This window comes from Balaenoptera musculus, chromosome 13 (assembly GCF_009873245.2).
Source record: "Balaenoptera musculus isolate JJ_BM4_2016_0621 chromosome 13, mBalMus1.pri.v3, whole genome shotgun sequence".
NCBI classification, from domain to species: Eukaryota; Metazoa; Chordata; class Mammalia; order Artiodactyla; family Balaenopteridae; genus Balaenoptera; species Balaenoptera musculus.
This window is the reverse complement of record NC_045797.1, coordinates 70,427,678-70,447,823: the sequence shown is the minus strand read 5'-3', so window position 1 is coordinate 70,447,823 and position 20,146 is coordinate 70,427,678. Positions and strand designations below refer to the sequence as shown.

Sequence of the window (20,146 nt, the reverse complement as noted above, 5' to 3'; positions counted from 1 at the left end):
CTAAAATGCCCATTATCATCACTGCTATTCAGCTTTTGCACTGGAGGGTCTAGGCATTGCAATAACACAGAAAACAGGATAAGTGGTATCAAGTTTAGAAAGAAGCCTGGTCACTTAAGTCTTCTAGTCAAAGCAGCCCAGTAAGTAAACACTTCGATGCATCCCCTCTGCTCCAAATACACAGTAATAGATATTTTTAAATATATTTTTTAAGTTACTAAAAAGGCTCAAAAACAAGACAACCCTCCAGTTGGATCAGAAACAGAACAGATACACAAAACTGCGAGCAGGACTGAAGCTACAGGTTTGCTGGACTCTGAGTCAAGAAGCAGGTGTATACTTCCTTCAGGGCAACAGTGACACAGAGTGAAGGAGGTGGAGAAAGAGGAGACATCTGAGCCAGATTCACTGCTTAAAGCCAAGGATGAGGCTAGAGCTGAAAGGAAGTGAAAAAGTACCGCTGTCAGTCTCTGCCTAGAACTATGGCTTATGTGGTGTTCTGGGCTCTGAAAAGTGAGAAGATAAAAACACAGCCTCATGACCAGGAAATGAACCAAGACATTCACACACTCTGTGAGTGGATCTAAAATAGCCCCAATTACCTCAAAGAGCAGGACCCTGACCATTATCATATCTGATTTCTTGACTAGAGTCCAGTCAATAAGTGGAAGCACCTGAAACATCACCACACAGAGAAGGGTGAGCACAGAAATAAGAGAAACAAAAGCAAAAGTACTCACCCTCAAATGAGTCTGTAAATCAAAACTTCAAAACATATAAAGAAGTATAATGCTAAGAAAGACAGCCAACAAAAGCAACAATTAGAATATAACTTCATACCAGATGCGGTTTAATTTTACAGAACAGTCTGACAAAGATTTATTTTTTAAGTACATTTAGGGTGCTAGGATATATAATTTTAAAATTATTGGGAATGCAAAATTGGACAGGCAGTTTCTTACAAAGCTAAAGATACCCTTATCATACGATCCAGCAATCACGCTCCTAGGTATTTACCCAAGAAAGCTGAAAACGTATGTCCACACAAAAACCTGCACATGAATATTTATAGGAGCTTACTCATAACTGCCAAAAACTAGACCAAGATGTCCTTCAATAGATGAATGGATAAACAAACTGTGGTACTTTCATACGATGAAATATTATTCAGCAATAAAAAGAAATGAGCTATCAAGCCAAGAAAAGACACAGAGGAAATGTAAAGGCATAATGCTAAGTGAAAGAGACCAGTCTGAAAGCCTAGAATACTGCATGATCCAAACCATATGACATTCTGGAAAAGGCAAAACTACAGACACAAGGCTTCCCTGGTGGCGCAGTGGTTAAGAACCCGCCTGCCAATGAAGGGGACACGGGTTTGAGCCCTGGTCCGGGAAGATCCCACATGCCACGGAGCAACTAAGCCCATGCGCCACAACTACTGAGCCTGAGCTCTAGAGCCCGCATGCCACAACTACTGAGCCCACGTGCCACAACTACTGAAGCCCACGCACCTAGAGCCCGTGCTCCGCAACAAGAGAAGCCACCGCAATGAGAAGCCCGCGCACTGCAACGAAGTACAGCCCCCGCTCACCGCAACTAGAGAAAAGCCCGCGTGCAGCAACAAAGACCCAACACAGCCAAAAATAAAATAAATAAATTTATTTTAAAAAGCCAGAAACTATAGACACAGTAAAATGATCAGTTGTTATCAGGAGCTCAGCAGGAGGGAGGGGGGAATGAATGGGTGGAATACAGGGGATTTTAGGGCAATGAAATTATTCTGTATGATACTGCAACGATGTTACATGAAATGTCACGTGATAACATTTTGCATTTGTCAAAACCCATAGAACTGTACAACACAAAGAGCGGAAGCCTATATTAAACCATGAACTTAATAATAATGTATCAATATATATTCATCAGTTGTAACAAATGTACCACACTAATGCAAGATGTTAATAATGGGAAAGTGCCCCTGAAGAAGAGGGGGTTTATAGGGACTCTCTGTACTATCCACCCATTTTGGTCATATTCAGTTATGTACATAATTTTTTTAATATCATGGACAGTTCCACTTCTGGGTATATACACAAAAGAATTGAAAGCAGGGACTTGAACAGATATTTGCACACCCATGTTCATAGCAGCATTATTCACAACAGCCAAAAGACAGAAGCAACCCAAGTGTCCATTAATGGATTAATGAATAAGCAAACATAATGTATGCATACAACAGAATAGTATTCAGCCTTAAAAAATAAGGAAATCCTGGGAATTCCCTGGAGGTCCAGTGGTTAGGACTTGGCGTTTTCACTGCCGGGGGCCTGGGTTCAATCCCTAGTCAGGGAACTAAGATTCCACAAGCCTCAAGGAGAGGTCAAAAAAAAAAAAAAAGGAAATCCTGACACATGTTACGATATAGATGAACTCTGAAGACATTATGCTAAGTGAAATAAGCCAGACACAAAAGGACAAATACTGTATGATTCCACTTATAGGAGGTGCCGCGAGTAGTCAACTTCACAGAGACAGAAAGCAGAATGGTGGTTGCCAGGGGCTGGAGGGAGAAAAGAATGGGGAACCAGTGTTTAATGGATACAGAGTTTCAGTTGAGAAAGATAAAAATGTTCTGGAAATGGATAGTGATGTTTATACAACAATGTAAATGTACTTAATGCCACAGAACTGTACAATTAAAAATGGTTAAAATAGTAAATTTTATGCTGTGTATATTTTACCACAATAAAAAAAAAATGAGGAAAAGTGCTAAAAAACTGGTTTTCCAAATTGAAAAATATATATATCACTTCATTACACCATACAGAAATTCCACACAGAAAGCAAAACTTCTTTTTTAATTTTAGAAGAAACTACAGATATATAGAATTCATACCCTGGGGTAGAGAAAATTTACTTAAACCAGACACAGAAACAAATTTTGTTAATTTAGTGTAAAATTTTCCATAAATATAACATTAAAATGTGAAGCTTGTATACAACTAAAGACACTGTTAACAAAAGGAAAAGGCAAGCCTCAGACTGGCAGGATGCTTTGGCAACACATAAATCCAGCAATGAATTAGTATCCGAAGTAACCTAACAGTCCCACAGTTAGTGAAGGATACATAAACAGTGACTTAAGTCTGCAATTGAACACCATTCAGCTTTTAAAAATAAATGAACCAGATCCACAAGTGGCAACATGGTTAAACCTCCATCAATTAATTTAAAGCATGCACCCCTTTGACCCAGCAATTCTACTTTTCATTCACTGCGGCAATGGTGAAACGGCAAACAGCTTTAATGGCCATTAATGAGGAGAGGATTAAATAAACTACAGTACAATATATACTATGTATGGTATTGTGTAGTAGTCAAGAAGAACCAGGTAGATCTTTATGTTCCATCATGGAAAGATCTCAGACATTCTGTTAGGAAAAAGTTGCAGACCAATGTCTACAGTATCATGTCATTAATGTGGGCATCGGAGGAAACCCTACTTTTTCCTGTATTATCTATATATAGATGAAAATGCATAGAGAAAGGTCTGGAAGGATCACAACAAACTGCTAACTGCCGTTTCGGTGGAGAAGGGAGTGGGTCAAGGGGCCTTGTATTCTGTCTGTACTGTTTGAGCATTTAATAAGAGAGTGTACATTCATGAGCCATTTGCAGAGCTGCAGTACACAGCCCCAGGCTGCACAATACAACTCCAGGAGCTGCCATTCACAGGCACTCCGATGTGAATGGCATCCCCTAAAATTGGGCAGTATACTTCCTGCACTAGATGCCACAGCCCTGACACTTATATAACTAGAAATAAATAAAATGAGAGGTGATGAGAGTATTTACTGCAAACCAGCATGAGGGAGTTTCTACGGTGATGTAAATTTCTATATCTTGATTGGGATAGTGGTTACAAAGTATAGACAGTCCCCAACTTACCATGGTTTGACTTTAGATGGTGCGAAAGCAATACACAGTCAGTAGAAACTGTACTTCAAATCTGAATTTTGATCCTTTCCCTGGCTAGCAATATGCAGTATGATACTCTCCCGTGATGCTGGGCAGCGGCAATGAGTCACAGCTCCTGGTCAGCCACAGGGTAAACAACCGAGATACTTACAACCATTCTGTTTTTCACTTTCAGTACGGTATTCAATAAATTACATGAGACATTCAACACTTTATTATAAAATAGGCATTGTGTTAGATGGTTTTGCCCAACTGTAGGCTAATGTAAGTGTTCTGAGCGTGTTTAAGGTAGGCTAGCCTAAGCTATGATGTTCGGTACATTGGGTGTATTAAATGCATTTTCAACTTACCATACTTTCAACTTACAGTGGGTTTATCAGACATAACCCCACTAGACCAGCTCTGCACAGGACATCTGTGCAGACATCAGTAAAGTTGATTTCGAAATAAATGTAAATTAAATATATAAATAAATAAAATACAATATCACTGAGAAAACCTAGAACAAGGCATCCAAAATTACAGGACCTAGGCACCCCAAAATAAGAACTAGTAGACACCTGCTGGTTGCACTCTTAAGTACACAGTCATAAAACTAAAGAGAAATTAACTTAGTTCTTCAAGGCTTACTACACAATGCCAAATTTGAATTAATATTTTATTTTTATACAAGGAAACATAGGTCCTGAGAGATTTATACTAAAGATATAAAACAAGTGGTAACTTGGCATTCTATTGGTTTTAAATCTGATTTCCTAACTAACTAGAAATTTTGTCTCTCACACATAGTGGACACTCAAAAGCCTTGCCAACACTACCTTGACTACACAACCCCCTTCAAAAGTAATTCCATTTATGTACGATAAAAATTCTCACAGAACTCATAAAAGGTCAAGTTTTAATTTGGCAGACAAAGTAACCCAACAGGCACTGCAACCCAGGCAACTGAAACAGCAGCCTGGAGCTCGAGAGTCCAGAAATCCAACCAAGGCAGAAAAAAGGCAGAATCCCAGCCCTTACAGAAGAGGAGAGATACATCCTCTTATGACAGATCTAAGATCCAAGAACCAATATAAAAATGAAAAAATGTTCTCTAGACAAAAGTACTCTCCTTCCTCAAGTGATAGAAAAGGGCCAGAACGGGATGATTTGAAGCAATGGCCCAAGGAGTAAGCTCCTGGCAGCCAACATGCAATAAAGATGTGAAAGTGGCAGCATGACCACAAGATATGACAACTCCATCACCTTAGCCATCACTTTAAATGCCCAGACCTAAGAACCTGGGTTACTTCACACAGCAAAAAAAAAAAAAAAGAGAACCTGAGGAACAAGGGAAGTCCATTCAGCCATCCCTAACACCAGATTAATCAATAGTGCTCTGTGTAAAATAGAGCAAAACCTTGCTTGGTTCATTCATTCAGGCAATACGTAGGTATTTAGTGCCTGCTGTGGGTCAGGCACTGTTCTTGTCACTGAGGATTTAGCAGTTAATAGTCATGGAGCTTCATTCTACTTGGGAAGAAAGGTAACTTCTTTTCTCTTTCCAATTTCCGTTTCCCTTCTCTCTCCTTAAATGTTACGCAGAAGTTCCTTCAAAACTCTCCCAAGTACCTCCCACAAGCTTCTTTGACCCTTCTGCTTTAATCCTCAAAGCAAGCAATTTTATGGCTCCAATTTCCCAATACTGGGGAAAAGAAACCTAAAGTGAATGAGACAAAATTCAATGTTGCTTTGTACTTCATACGCATACCTTTACAACCAAATTGCCAGCACTTAAATAGCAAATGATGGTTGTGTTTTACACAATTTTGTGGCCCCAGTGCTGACCACGGTTCTCTACCCAAGGTACCTAACCAATAAACGTTTGCTGAGACTGCTGGAAGGTCTCCCTAATCCCAAGGCCTGGCACAGGAATTTAACAGCAAGCATTCGTTAGCTGCATCCTTCCTCCTCTCAGGACACTTTCCTTTAACGGCTGACCTCGGTGCACAGGTTCACTGATAGGCGCCTCGGGAAATAGTGTTTTGAGGTGATGTGAAATAAATTCCCTTCCCTCTGCCAGGGCCTGCCTGCCTCACCTGCCCTCTGCCAGGACCTGCCTCCTTCGCCCCCTTAAACACCTAAGGCAGAGCCTCCTCCCTGCGAGCCGGGCACGGGCAGCATCAGCCCTGCGCCCGCACCCCGGCTCCGCGCCCTGCGGCCACAGCGCGCTCGGGACCCCGGAGCCCCCTCCGCGGCCCGGGGCTCAGAGCCCGGCGGCGGCGGCGGCCCGGAGCTCCGCTCCATCCCCCGCGCTCGCCCCTCCAGGTCCGGGCGCGCGGCGCCGTCTCCCCTCACAGCGCGCGCTGTGCAGCGGCCCCGGCTCCCCGCGCGCCGTCTCCGCCGCTCCCGGCCCTGCACCCCCGCAGGCTCCTGAGGTGAGGGGGCTGCGCGGGCTCCTTCCCGCTTCTCGCGGGCGCGAGGCTCTGGCACCGCGCTCCTCTCCCGCAGCCTGCGGCGGCCGCCACAAACCCCCGCCGTACTCACTTCCCGGCCGGAGCTGGGGGCGTCGAAAAGGTCTCCGGCGGCCGCAGCCTCCTCCGCCTCCTCCGGCCCGGCCTCCGAGGCTGAGGCGGTGGCGGCGCCCGCTCAGGCCCCGGAGCCGCCCCCGCGCCGAACGTTCTCAGGCACCCGGCTCGCGCCGCTTCCCCGCCCGGCACGCGCAGCGAGCCCGCCCCCGGTGCGAGGGCGCTAGGGCGCGAGGGCGCAGGGCGGGGGCCGGGCACGCGCCGCCTGCGCGAGCGCGCGGCTGGGGGCGGGGCTTCCGCCGCGCCGAGGAGGGGGCGGGCCAGCGGGCCGAGTTCCCCTCGAGTCCCGCCCCCTGCGGCCGGGTTCCGGGCGGACGGAGTAAACTTGCCCCCTGCGGGCTTTTCCCGTGAGCCAGCTGCGGGCGGCGGAGGTGCGTTCCAACTCCACAGGTATGCGCCCCGCCGGCTGGATGCTCGGCCCGACGTGACTACAAGGTAAAGAATGCAAAGAACCACCCCCATGAATCATTCATCCGCACCTCGAGCATGGGACCCTGCCCTGAGTGATTTTTCCGTATTAATTCAGCTAAGCAACCGTTAACTGAGCACCGACTCCGTGCCTAGCGCTGTAGCACTGCACCAGGTGCTGTGTAGGTACACCGTCAAGGTCCCTGGTCTCCAGGAGCGCGTAACTTAGTGGAAAACTGGCCGTGTAAACAAGCAGGTCTGGTGATCCGTGCAAAGCCAAGCCACGGTGAGATGCTGTGGGAGGGCAGAGGAGGAAGAGATTACTTCCGCTTGGACGATGCAGAGGGATTCCTGGAAGAGGTGGCGTTTGTGTTCAGCCTGCAAGGAAGAAAAAGAGAGAAATCCTAGGAGAAAAAAAGGGAGGGCATCAAAAACTAGGTAAACAGCTTGGGCAAAGGAACAGAGAGTGACCAAGGTTTACCATCTCAGCATCAGCTTTTTTGTTTTAATATCCGTTTTGATATAATCCTTTCCAAACTATGTGAAACAGGAGATGATGCCAAATGAGGAACAGCAAAGCTTTTTTTTAACGGCTCAAAGGATCATTTTCTCAACTTTATTTAAGGCTCAAGACAGCAGTGTCCTTTAAGGACTTTTGGTATGTTAGTGAAGGATGTAAATCCCTAAGCTAAGAGAGCCCAGGCCCCTGTGCTTTGAGTCTGGTTTTTCACTGCTTTTTGGCACCTTATGGTAAGGCAGATCGTACCACCTTCTGCTGCTGTCTGTCTGCCTGCCTGTCTTTAGGACATCCTCTTCCTCCCCCTCTTATCTTCCTATTTTTAAACCCCTGTGGTGAAGGAAATGCTGGTAACCAAATTTGTTAAGTGAGAGTAAACAGATTACTCCAAAAAAACTGGCATCACCTATCACTCATGAATTTTGTGACTATTTTGCATGCTTAGAAGACTTTTTCACTTGTATGCAGAGTCTTAACTATGTTTTGAATATGTTAAGATACTTAGAATACAGGTAAAAGACACGTTGTTTATTCATTTACTACTCATTGAACACCAACTTTGAGGGAGGCATTGAAAGGGTAAAACACTGATCCTGTCCTCTGGAGAAAAGAGGTGTAAATGATGTAAAACAATATGTAAATATGGTTTGTTCTGTTTGCTCTACTGACTGAAACCAAAGTAATTTCAATATGTGGACTAGCCATTCTGGGAATTAACCACTTTAAATATATTCATATTAGCATCTCTCCATCTCGGTTCTGTTTTTCATCACCTCACACATCCTCAGAAAACTTCTTTCAAACATACTGCAGTCATCACTCTCACTCCCAAAATTACCGACTTCTTTTACCTACTTGTCCTTTTCCTTAACCATCTATTCATGTGCAAGCTTTTCCTGTCCTGAAGAAAAAGGAGGAAACCTCTGTCATTATAGATCATGCTCCAGTTACTATTCCCTCCCTGTCTTTTAAGACAAAAGTCTTAAAAGTAGTTCACACTCATCTCTGCCAACTCAGCCCCCTCTCACTCCCCGACCCATAGCTTTGTAGCTTCTGTCCCCACCACATCGCTGCACTGCTCTCAGTCAGTAAGTGATGGCTTCATCCTAAATGCCCCAGGCCATTTTTGAGTCCTCTATTACTAGAGCTCTTGGTGACATTTGATGACACAGAGCTCTCCACTCTTTTGACACCCCCTTGGCCTTCACAACGGGACTCATCTCCTAACCCCTCTGACCACTCCTCCGTCTACAGGCTTCTGTTCTCAGCTTTCATCGCACCCCGTACATTCTCCCTGAGCCGTTGCATCCGCCCTGTCTTCATCTGCCACGTATATCGTATATCGGCAACTCCCAAGTGCATTATCTAGCTCACACCGCTCATCTGAGTTCCATGTACACACAAGCCTACTAGACTTCTCCACCTGGATGTCCTAGAGACCTCTCAAGCTCTACTTGTCTAAAACTGTTGGACACTTGGTTGCCCAGGACCTGGGAGTCATCCTTCATTCTTTACCCACGCCCACCCCCGCCACACCCAACAATCCCATTGATTCTCCTCAAACATAAATCTACACTCTGTCCCTCTTAGCTCCTCTTACCTAGGCTAATGCAATACCCTTTTATCTTGTCTCCCTCCTGTAGTCTTGTTCCTTCTGATCCATATTCCATACCGCATGTCAGAATTGCTTTTTTTAAATTTGCCGCTTGTGGTGTCACTGCTGGCACACAAGACCTTCCATCTATCAAGCCCTTGTCCACTCCATCTCTTGTCTCTTCCTACACATCCCCCATCCAAACTCCTGAAATGTTCCTACTTTCCCTTGCCTCCATACCTTTGTACTTGTTTCTCTGTCTCTCTTTGGAATGTCATTTGAATACAAGCATAGAAGGTCCAACATATATGTAGGCAAAGTTCCACATATGATGAAACTATAATCTAAGAAACTTTCTGGAAATAAGAAAATATAAACCTACAAATGAAAGGACTCACATGTACTTGGGGAAATGACCACAGAATGATCAAATTTGAGAGCTAGCCTCTTAAAACTATTAGACAGGGACTTCCCTGGCAGTCCAGTGGTTAAGACTCCGTGCTTCCAATGCAGGCGGCACGGGTTCAATCCCTGGTCAGGGAACCAAGATTCCACATGCCATGTGGTACGGCCAAAATTTTTAAAAATAAAAAATAAAATAAAAACTATTAGACAAAAAATAACAATGATAATCTTCAAGGCCTCCATATAAAAAGTTCAAATTATTTAAAGATGTAAGAAAATTAGGCTGCAGTACATTAAAGATGACTGTATATTCTGTATCACTTCTTTTGATCCAGGTTGGCCTAAGCAAATTGCTTGACCAATAGAATATGTGATGTTACGAGACTTCCAGGCCTAGGTCATAAGAAGTCTTGAAGAGTCCACCTGGGTCTTTGGGAACACTTGCCCTTGAAGCCCCGAGCCACTATGTAAAATATCTAACTCCCTGTGGAGAGGTTCTGAGACTACATGGAGAGGGAGAGGGGTCTACCTGATCCTAGCTGATATGAGAGAAGTCATCATGAATTCTGTATCAGTCCAGCCATCAGCTGAATACCACTGAGTGGTTCCAGTTGAAGCCACGTAGAACAGAAGAATCACCCAGCCAAATCCTACCCGAATTTCTGACCCCAAATGTTGTGAAATTATAATCAAAATGGTTCTTTCTTTATGCCGTTCCTTTTAGGGTAGTTTGTTATGGAGTCTGGTAACCAAAATATTTGGCATCAGACTTCTTAAGAGCAAAGCAAGCCTATAGTGATGCAGCATTTTCAGCATTTTCTAAAAACTCAAGGAAAGAAAATACATGCTAAGGATTTTATATGCATCCATCCATGCTGTTTTTCAAGCATCAAAGGCTATAGGGAAAAAAAATAACTTTTTAAAATGCAAAAACTCAGTACTGTGCACGTTAAGCCCCTCCTAAGTAGCTACTAGAGCAGGTGTCAGCAAATTTTTTTCTAAAGCCCCAGATAGTAAATATTTTGAGTTTGCAGGCTTATTCAACCCTGCCATTGTAGCACCAAAGCAGCCATAAATAACATGCAGATAAGTGATTTAAGAAAATAATATATCGATACAATGACCAAGTGGGGGTTTTGTATTAATTTGCTAGAATTACCATAACAAAGTACCGCAGACTGACCTAAAGAACAGAAACCTATTCCCTCAGAGTTCTGGAGGGTAGAAGTCCAAGATCAAGGTGTCAGCAGGGTTGATTTCTTCTGAGGCCTCTCTTCTTGGCTTGTAGATGGCCATCTTCTCCCTGTTTCCTCACATGGTTTTCCCTTTGTACTGTGACTGTCTGTATCCTAATCTCCTCTTCTTATAAGGACACCAGTCATATTAGAGTAGGGCCCACCCTAATGACCTCATTTTAACTTAATTATCTTTCTAAAAACTTTATCTCCAAATATAGTCACATTCTGCAGTACTGCTTAGGACTTCAACAACCTAAATGTAAAAACTAAAACAACAGAACGCTTAGAAGAAAACATAAATGTAAATCTTCATTACCTTGAGTTTGGCAAACCCTTCTTAGATACAATACCACAAGCACAAATGACAAAAGGTAAAAAAAATCGGATTTTTCTCAAAATTAAAAACTTGTGTGTCAAAGGACACCATAAAAAAGTGCAAAGACAGCCTACAGAATGGGATTAAATATTTCTAAATAATATATATGATAAGGGACTTATAACCAGAATATATAAACAATATAACAATCATAAAACAAATAACCCAGCTGAAAATTGGGGAAAGGATTTGAGCAGACATTTCTTCAAAGAAAATATATAAATGGTGAAGAAGCACTTGTAAACATGTTCAATATGATTAGCTATTAGTGGAATGTAAATCAAAGACAATGAGGGACTTCCCTGGTGGCAGGGTGGTTAAGAATCTGCCTGCCAATGCAGGGGACACGGGTTCGAGCCCTGGTCCGGGAAGATCCCACATGCCACGGAGCAATGAAGCCCACGCGCCACAACTACCGAGCCTGCGCTCTAGAGCCTGCAAGCCACAACTACTGAGCCCGCGTGCCACAACTACTGAAGCCTGTGCGCCTAGAACCCGTGCTCCACAACAAGAGAAGCCACCGCAATAAGCCCACGCACCGCAACGAAGAGTAGCCCCCGCTCGCCACAACGCGCAGCAACGAAGACCCAACGCAGCCATAAATAAATAAATAAATAAATATTTTTAAAAAATAGATCAGCAACAAAGCATATCTATTTTAAAAAAAGAAAAAGAAAAAAAGACACAATGAGATACTACTTCACCTCCACTAAGATGGCTATAATCAAAATCAGACAATAACAAGTTTTGGTGAGGATGTGGAGAAACTGGAACCTTGATGCACTGCTGGTAGGAATGTCAACGGTGCAATTGCCCTGGAAAACAGCTTGGCATTTCCTCAAAATGTTAAACATAAAGTTATCATATGACCCAGCACTTCTACTTCTAGGTATATACCCAAGAGACTTGAATATATATGCCCATACAAAAACCTATACACACATGTACATCGGGTCTTACTCCTCCTAACAGCCAAAAAGCGAAAGCAACCCCCAAATCCATCGACTGATACATGGATGAACAAAATATGGTAAATCCATTCATACAGTGACATATTATTCAGCAAAAAAAAAAGAATGGAGTACATGCTATAACATGGATGAACCTTGAAAACATTATGCCCAGTGAAAGAAGCCAGTCACAGAAGACCACATATTACATGATTCTATATATGTGAAATGTCCAGAATAGGCAAGACCATAGAGACAGACAGTAGATTAGTGGTTGCCAGTGGCTGGAGGGGTTGAGGGATTGGGAAAGGACTGATACTGTGTATAGGGTTACTTTTTTTTTTAAAATGTATTGATTGATTGATTGTGGCCGCGATGCACGGCATGTGGTTCCCTGACCAGGGATCGAACCCTCATCCCCTGCATTGGAAGCATGGAGTCTTAACCACTGGATCGCCAGGGCAGTCCCTGGGGTTACTTTCTGAAGTGATGAAAATGTTCTAAAGTTGATTGTGGTGACAGTTACACAACTCCATGAATATACTAAAACGCACTGAACTGTACACTTTAAATAGATGGATTGAAAGTGAATTCTGTCTCAATAAGTCTGGTTCTTTGAAAAAAGAGAGCTATAAAAGAATCTTGAAAGACATAAAATATACTTGAACAAGATATCCCTTGGTTTTGGTTAAAATATCTCGACATAGTCAAGATGACAGTTCCCCTTATGTTAACTTATAAATTTAATATGCTCCTGCAAAAAATATAAACAAGTTTTTATGTAGCTAGACAAATTGATACCAAAGTTCATATGGAAAGCTAAACACTCAAGAATAGCTAGTAAAACACTGAAAATGAAGAGTTATGAGAGGTGACTAGTCCCAGCAAATACTAAAACATACGGCAGAGTGAAAACAGTGTGGTTCTGACACATGAAGAGGTGGACCAGTGTAACCGAATGAAAGGTACAGAAATCAATCCAACTACATATAAAAATCCAGTATATGATAAGCGGTCAAATGGCTGCGGCAAAGAAGGACTTTCTAAAAAATGGTGTTGGGGCAACTGGACAGACCTACACAGCCTCACTCTGCTGGTGAGGTTACAGGGAGACAAATATTACTAGAGGGAAGGAAAAATAGTACAACCCCTATCAAGAGGTATTTGGCAATATCTACTGAAACATTTGTACATTTACCTTTCAACCTAGCATTCCCACTTATAGGAATTTACTAAGATGATATCTCCAAAAATAATAGGTACCCTTACATATGTAAGCTTCTTCATTGTACCATTAATTGTATTTGCAGAATATTGGAAACTACCTAAATGCCCAAACACAGAAGACTGGTCGAGTAAACTATGACACTTACACACAATCAACTGGGAAGCAATAAAGGATATCTTTATGAACTGATATGAAGTAATTGCCAGGGTAAATCATTAAGTTATAAAAGCAAAGTACAAAAGCAAATGTAGTGTATGTTACCTTTTGTGTAATAAAGACAAGAAATAAGAAAATGTAATGGATTTGCTTATTTTAGTAAAAACAATCAGAAGAACAATAAACCGGAAAACAGTGATATTGCTTGCCTGAAGGAACTGGGTGAGGGAAGAGGGTGGAAAGGATAGGGGAGGGAGGAACAATTCTGAGTATATATTTTTGCGTAGTTTTGGCATTTGGAAGCCTGCTAATGTTACATGCATTCAAATAATAAAATTAAATCGACAAGCATAGGGAGGGACTTCCCTGGCAGTCCAGTGGTTAAGACTCCGTGCTTCCAATGCAAGGAGCATGGGTTCCATCCCTGATTAGGGACCTAAGATCCCACATACCATGCAGCAGCACAGGGAAAAATTAAAATCTGTAACTAAATGCAAATAGAAACAAATGAACCCAATTGTATGTCAAGTGGATGACATACCACAAAAGAAGTGGGAGAAAGAAGTAAACCAAAGAATTTCGAACATAGTACTTAGATATAACTTTAGTCTAATGCAAACAATAAACTAGGGAAAAAAGAATCAATACCAGGAAAAGAAAAACACACAAGGGACAGTAAATATATTTTAATATCAATTATTAATATTAATGATTAATAATGTTGATATTAATTGATAATATTGATTATCTTTATTGCTAATATTTACAAGTTAAATTAGCAAAATATTTGAAATTTAATATCCAGTGTTAAAGACTTTTTTGAAGACATGTAAATTATACAACCTTTCTGGAAGGTGATTTGGAAATACATATCAAAATCTTTTAAAATATTGACATCCTTTGACCCAGAAATCCAAATTCTTGCAACTTATTTTATGAAAACATTCAGTGATGCGTAACTGCATTTATGCATTAGGATATCTTACAAGAGTTAATTCTAAAAACAAAAATTGGGGAAAAAAAAGATACAGGACTTTGATTAATTAAATTATGAGATGTCCATGAGAAAGAAGATGCCACAGCCATTAAAATCACAGTGTAAAAGAATGTTTCATGTCTTGGAAAAGTGTAAAATAGTATGTGTAGTATGATTCCAATTTTGCTTAAAAATATGTGTGAGAGACAAACAACCCAGTAGAAAAAAGGACAAAAGTATAAGCAGACATTTTATAGAAAAGCAAACACATATGGCAAGTTAACATATGAAAAGATCTTCAATTTCATTAGTATTCAGGAAAATGCAGATTAATACTCAATGTTATACACCTACAAGAAAGACAAAAGTTTTAATGTCTGGCAATTTCAAATGTCGGTCAGGAGGTTGATCAGTTGGGAACTCTTATGCACCAGTGCTGGGAATGTAAATTGGTGCAACCATTTTGGCAATGCCTTATAAAGATGAAATTTTGCATACTTTATATCAATTTCACCCCAAAGGCACTCTCAACATGTGCATCAAAAGACATGTACAAGCACTGCTTATAATGGCAAAGTACTAATAACAAACCAAATGTCCAGTAAGAGAAGAATGAATAAATCGTGTATATCTTCACAATGGAAATATTAAACAGTGCAAATGAAAGAACTATACATAAATAACATGGTAAAGTGAACCAATGTATTTTTTGAGTGAAAAAAAGCAAGAGACATACTATAATATGATACCATTTTTTAACAGAACATTGGAAATCAACTATACTTCAATAACATAAATTTTTTAAAAATATGATACCATTTTTATAAATCTTAAAATCAAGTAAGGCCAAACAATTTGTAAAATTACTTTTATAAAGCAAGGGAATAATAAACCCAAACTTTGAGAAAATAGTTATCCTGGGGGAGGAAATGGTAAGCTGAGAGAGCACTTAGGTAATTGACATTATTGCCAATTATTTGTGATTTTTTTTTCTTGGTTTGTGTGTGTGTGTATAATGTTACATATATTTTTGCATGTCTCAAATACCGTATTTTAAAAAGATAAAGGGAAGGAGTTTGTGTCTCTGTGTGTGTTGTACTCCCTGAATAAAAGAATGGAAGACTATAAACCAAAATATTAGCAGAGATGATCTCTGGGTGGTAGGATTAGGAGTGATTTTCATTTTCTCTGTTTATATTTTCAAAATGTCTTAAATGAATGTGTACTTTTTTGAAAACAGGAAAAAATATTTTTAAAAATCGATGCTAGAACCTGTCCCATTTTCATTCTGTAGTCTGAATATCCAAGTCTTAATTTCCATGATGATAAATGATTCGGGGAAGAGGCACGCAGTGGAATCTCCAAGGTCGTTTGTAACACCAAGTTTAGCCAGGTAGTGAGCTGACAGTAGCAGGAATAAATCTGCAGAAGGATGTACAGAACTGTGTAGGAGGGCGACACCTGCCAGCTGAGTGTCAGTGTAGGCAACAGGAAGGTAATATCAATTCAAAGAAAATAATTTCATGAACCTGAAACCATTCCTTGAAGTCATGAGTTTACTGTCTTGCCCCCATCCCCCACCAAAACCCCCAATATCATGCAGATAAGAATACTAGAAACTGGGGATATATGTATACATATAGCTGATTCACTTTGTGATACAGCAGAAACTAACATACCATTGTAAAGCAATTATACTCCAATAAAGATGTTAAAAAAAGAAAAGAATACTAGAAACAAAATATCACAATCCCATCCTTATGTCAAATTACAGTAAATTGACACCATAATGCGTGTCATTCTGTTCTGGCACTTACAGATTACATAACAGGACTGGAAAGGGTCCAATAGAGAGTAATTAAAATGACAAGCTGAAAGCGTGTCCTTTACATAATGGCAAGCAAAAACCAAACTCTGGCCTTCAGAGGAAGATAAGAGTTTAGGGCTTCCCTGGTGGCACAGTGGTTAAGAATCCACCTGCCAATGCAGGGGACACGGGTTCGATCTCTGGTCCAGGAAGATCTCACATGCCGCGGAGCAACTAAGCCGGTGTGCCACAATGCAGGCTCTAGAGCCCTCAAGCCACAACTACTGAGCCCGTGTGTCACAACTACTGAAGCCCGTGCGCCTAGAGCCCGTGCTCCACAACAAGAGAAGCCACTGCAATGAGAAGCCTGCGCACCACAACGAAGAGTAGCCCCTGCTCGCCACAACTAGAGAAAACCCGTGTGCAGCAACAAAGACCCAACACAGCCAAAAATAAATAAACAAAATTAATTAATTAATTATTTTTAAAAAAGAGTTTAGACGTGATATGCCTAAGGTGTGCATAGCTGGAATACATACGCAGTCACCAAATCTTAGAATACCAGCAGCAAAGGGTAGCTGGTAGTGACTGAAAGAGGCAGATTTGAAAGAAATACATAGGAACTGCTATTTTGCACGGTGAGTAGCAATGAAGTAATCCTTTCCCCCAGAGGCTGAATCACTGGTTCTCAGTCTTGTCCACCGTGGTATGAAGGTGACAAAGAAGACAAATTGGGAGGCTCTGGTTGGGGATAGGATGACCAGGACGAGAGGCAGTGCTGGAACAGGGCTGTCCATACTCTCCATAGTGTCCTGGGGATTCTGAGAATCTGTGACAAATTGCGTGGAAAACCTTTATGAAGGAAACTTTCTAAGATTTACATCATGGATGCAGTACCGTTTTTCAACAAAACTGTCCTTCTGGGTCATGATGAAGCTTGCACTGGACTGGATAGTCCACTGTGGTATTTTCTGTGCGCCTATGATCACAGGCCTCATCCATTCTGCCATATTCTGGAAGCGCAGGAGGCCAGAGGCTAAATGACACCCCCAAAAAGATCCTCAAGAATTACTCCAAGAAGGCAACCCAGAGGGCACAGTATCCAAAATCTCCTAGGTTTTGCTAGTTCACCAAAGGCTAATTATTTATGTGGTGTTTTCAGATACCCCAAAGATTAACAAATTCTGAGTTGACTAAACTTTCTAAATTGGCTCAAGTTTAGTCATTTCAGCTCTTCTCAATCTGGCTACATCCCAATCACCTGGTATGCTTTTGAGACAATACCTACATCTGGGACCCACCCTAGGTGAACTGAATTTTTTTAAAGTGTCCCCAAGTGATATAACAAGTAGCCAAAGTGGAGAACAACTGAGCTTCTCTACATGTTCAGGTTAATTATTTGAGAGGTTCTGGCTGCAGGAAGAGTGCAAAGGGCATTGGCCAACAAGCCAGGGTGGAAGAGAAAAGGCGATTCTGCCAGCTCGCTTGTGCCCTCACGTGCTCGAATACTGTCCAAGCTCTTGCTGCATGGGTGATGGGGTTGGGGGAGGCTGAGCTGCTTTACGTTCCAGAATGTTGCCAGACAGCCTCAGACATTGGAAATACAGGTTTCTCGGGTCCCTGCATTCATGTGAAGAAGGAAAGAGAAGAGAGCTATGTGTTCCCCTTTCTCTTCTAGGCCCCAATTCTGTGCCCTCCCTAGAACCGGAGAGAAGGATGTGGGACCAGGAAGCTGCTTTCTTGTCACTAATGCTGAGCTGTTCCATCTCCTTGTGCTTCTCAATGTTGACTAATGTCCTTGTCCCGGGGTTAACTCTTCTGCTCGGTTACGTTCCTCATCTCAGCATTTCAGAGCTCACGAGCAGACAAGTGCCTTTTCTTGTTCCACATAACAAATTCTTTTAGGGCCTAGATCACCACCGTTAGGGCTTCTCAGGCCTACTCAGGGGCCTCTGTAGCTTCATTTCATGTCGTATTAAATAAAGGTGCTTCCAGTTCATAGCAGCACTATTCACAATAGCCAAGACATGGAAGCAACCTAAATGTCCATCGACAGATGAATGGATAAAGAAGATGTGATACATATATACAATGGAATACTACTCAGCCATAAAAAAGAATGAAATAATGCCATTTGCAGCCACATGGATGCAACTAGAGATTATCATACCAAGTGAAGTAAGTCAGACAGAGAAAGACAAATACCATATGATACCACTTATATGTGGAATCTTAAAAAAAGTGATACCAATAAACTTATTTACAAAACAGAAATAGACCCCAGACACAGAAAACAAACTTGTGGTTACCAAAGGGGAAGAGGGGAGGGATAAATTGGAATTTGGGAAGAACGGATACACACTACTATATGTAAGACGGATAAAAAAGAAAAACGCAAAGACCTACTGAATAGTGCAAGGAATTATATTCAATATCTTATAATAACCTATAGCGGAAAAGAATCTGAAAAAGAATATATATATGTGTGTGTGTATACATACATACATATATATATATATATATATATATATACACACACATAAAATACCTAAAACATTGTAAATCAACTATACTTCAATTTTTTTTTAAAAAGGTGCTTCCAATATAGGTTAGAACCACTGTGTGCCAAGAAAATTCCCCTTTTTCCTCACGTTGACATGTTTCTATCTTTTGCAAAAATGCAGGAGCAGTGAGCCCAAATTGCAAACAGGAAAATTGTTACCCAGTTGGAACTGGAGGGGCCACTGAAGCTTTAGCAAACCATGCGGAACACGGGGTAACCCAATGGCCCTCTCCCGGCTGGCAGCTTCCCACCACTGCCACGCTGAGCCCGGGGCTCCCCCTGGGGACAGCCACCCCACCTTCTCTGTTCCTCCCTTATATTGGCAGCACCAGCTCTTCAACTGCTTCCAATGCAAAACCACTTCACCATCGGGTGAGGAAATCTCCAGAAACAAACCTCATCCACAGAAGCAATCTCAGGTACCCAGATGACCTACTGGGTACAGCTGGATTTGATTTGCTGAGGCTTTTAAAGGCACATCTATCACCTCACTTATTCCCCAACCTTTTTTGTTTGCTACTCCCACGGTCTGCTTACTCTCTTCCACACCTCAAATGCTAACGTCCTACCTCACTCATTTGGCTTCATACCTTCACCATCTCCATCAATATCTGTCCACACCCAGTTCAAGATCCAACTCAAGCTTCACCTTCTCTGAGAAGACTGCTTCCTTCGAGTTACCCTCACTCTATTCCGGTTGCTTCTATGTTGTATCCCCTTCACATTCAGGCCCTATTGTAGTTTGGGTTGCTTCCTATGGGGCCCATTCTGTTCCCTCAACTAGATTTCAAGTTCCTCAAACCCAGTGCTCATGGTCAGGACACAGGATAATTAATTTAAGAGGCCTCAGGTTTGGGTTGGATCTCAGAGGGTCTGCACCTGGGTGCAGGTATTGCGTGTGATTGTGACAGAAAAGACTTTTCTATATGGAGACCAACATGGATTAAAGCACACTCCCCCCAGTCAGCATCCTTTCATGACTTTACAGAAAACTGGAAAAGTCACAGATGTGAGGGGATTCAGAACCTGTGCAGTTCTTTGGGTACTTTGTAAGAATCATCAAGGAGGGAGCTCTTGCCAACCCTACAAACTATAGTGCCCTGGGTTGTGTCTGGGACACTTCCCTAGCAGCTAGTATTGAATTAACACCTACTGCACTAGGCCAGGAAATGGAAGGTGGGATAGAAAACAGACCGGGCAATTTCTGCTTAAAGAAGCTTACAGATGGCAAGTGAATTATACAGAACTGACTGTTTTCAAGAGAGACTACGTTAAGGGCATTTTGATAAAGGTTTGAAGTGCTGAAGGAGCCCCAAGAAGACTCATTCAGTCTAGAGGCATGGTTTGGTAGGCTGTAAGGGATGGTCTCCACCGTATGGT

At 41.9% G+C, this 20,146-nt stretch overlaps 1 protein-coding gene across 27 annotated transcripts in view; it reads right to left on the bottom strand.

The window, feature by feature from the left end:
- Positions 1-20,146, bottom strand: part of DTNB (dystrobrevin beta) — a 279,721-nt gene that overhangs the window by 248,867 nt on the left and 10,708 nt on the right. For 15 of the 27 annotated variants that reach the window (XR_005022443.1, XR_005022442.1, XR_005022447.1 and 12 more), the window contains exon 1: positions 6,508-6,703. The exons of 1 other annotated variant lie outside the window; for it this stretch is intronic. The gene's annotated coding sequence lies outside the window, so the exon portion shown is untranslated. Of the gene's footprint in view, positions 1-6,507; positions 6,707-20,146 lie in introns of those variants that run through there. 11 more of the 27 variants (XR_005022446.1, XR_005022445.1, XR_005022448.1 and 8 more) reach the window with 4 other exon arrangements.